Here is an 851-nt window from a genome sequence, read left to right as displayed (position 1 = left end):
GCGGTTCCTGGTGTGTCCGCTGTGCCGTGCGTGTGATCATTGCTTGTACAGCCCTCTCGCAGTGTCCGGAGCAAGTATGGTGGGTCTGACACACCGGTGTCAATGTGTTCTTTTTTCCATTTCCAGGAGTGTAGAACGAGGCTCACTCTTCTTCTTGTTGGTCTGCTACAGCTGCCGTTCTTGGCCCCCACAGATGTCCATGATAATTAAATCGAGACCCTAAGCTGTCGACAGGCGTTGATATACATCAACGGGGACAGCTGAAAATGTGTGCCCCGTCCGGGACTCGAACCCGGGATCTCCTGCTTACATGGCAGACGCTCTATCCATCTAAGCCACCGAGGGCACAGAGGATAGATCTACTGCAGGGATTTATCCCTTCCACGCTTCCCGTGAGACCCACATTCCCAACTTAATGTCCTCACACTACATTCGTAGTGCCCCTGCCCATTACACTCTTTACTAGCCGCAGACAATCTTACCGAGTCCCGTAAGAGTTCTGGCAATGCGTGTCCATCCAGCAGAGAAGAAGGAGGTCAGTGGCCGGTTAGCCTTAAGTATATATGGACGTCCAAGCTCGTCCCACCACGCTCGTGTCAGTTACAACCCTCTTCTTCCCGCCAGTTGTAGAGGGGGCAACTTCGTGTGGTCGAACATTGCGTTTGCTTTCCTGTAGTCTATCTACACCACTGGCCATTAAAATTGGTACACCACAAAGATGACGTGCTACAGACGCGAAATTTAACCGACAGCAAGAAGATGCTGTGATATGCAAATGATTAGCTTTTCAGAGCATTCACACAAGGTTGGCGACGGTGGCGACATCTACAACGTGCTGACATGAGGAAAGT

General features: G+C 51.1%; 1 non-coding gene across 1 annotated transcript; it reads right to left on the bottom strand.

Moving 5' to 3' along the window:
- Positions 1-271: 271 nt before the first annotated feature.
- Trnat-ugu (transfer RNA threonine (anticodon UGU)) lies at positions 272-346 on the bottom strand. Its single transcript has one exon. It is a non-coding gene; the product is annotated as a tRNA-Thr (tRNA).
- Positions 347-851: the final 505 nt, after the last annotated feature.

This window comes from Schistocerca cancellata, chromosome 5 (genome assembly GCF_023864275.1).
Source record: "Schistocerca cancellata isolate TAMUIC-IGC-003103 chromosome 5, iqSchCanc2.1, whole genome shotgun sequence".
Lineage (NCBI taxonomy): Eukaryota > Metazoa > Arthropoda > Insecta > Orthoptera > Acrididae > Schistocerca > Schistocerca cancellata.
Note: the sequence above shows the minus strand (reverse complement) of the source record. Positions and strands in the feature narration are given on the sequence as shown.